The sequence below is a fragment of the Eimeria mitis genome, genomic scaffold (assembly GCF_000499745.2).
Source record: "Eimeria mitis Houghton genomic scaffold, Emh_scaff1587, whole genome shotgun sequence".
NCBI classification, from domain to species: domain Eukaryota; phylum Apicomplexa; class Conoidasida; order Eucoccidiorida; family Eimeriidae; genus Eimeria; species Eimeria mitis.
In genome coordinates, this window is record NW_013569874.1 from 7,773 (window position 1) to 7,999 (window position 227).

Below are 227 nucleotides of genomic sequence, written 5' to 3' on the forward strand. Positions count from 1 at the left end.
TTGCTGGTGTTGCTGGTGTTGATGCTGGTGCTGCAGCTGTCCGGCTGCTGCTGCTGATACTGCTGTTGCTGCTGTTGCTGCTGCTGCTGCTTCTGGTGCTGCTGGTGCAGTTGTATCTGCTGCTCTATTGCTGCAGCAGCAGCAGCAGCAACAGCAACAGCAGCAGCAGCAGCAGGATTTGTTTTTTTTTGCTTTCTGCCTCAACCCAGCGCAACCCCTGACCCTCC

The 227-nt window shown here is 55.9% G+C and overlaps 1 protein-coding gene across 1 annotated transcript in view; it reads left to right on the forward strand.

Moving 5' to 3' along the window:
• The window catches only part of EMH_0040090 (zinc finger MYND domain-containing protein, putative), a gene marked incomplete at both ends in the record, with an annotated part of 9,576 nt that overhangs the window by 6,726 nt on the left and 2,623 nt on the right, over nucleotides 1–227 (forward strand). The window lies entirely within an intron of this gene.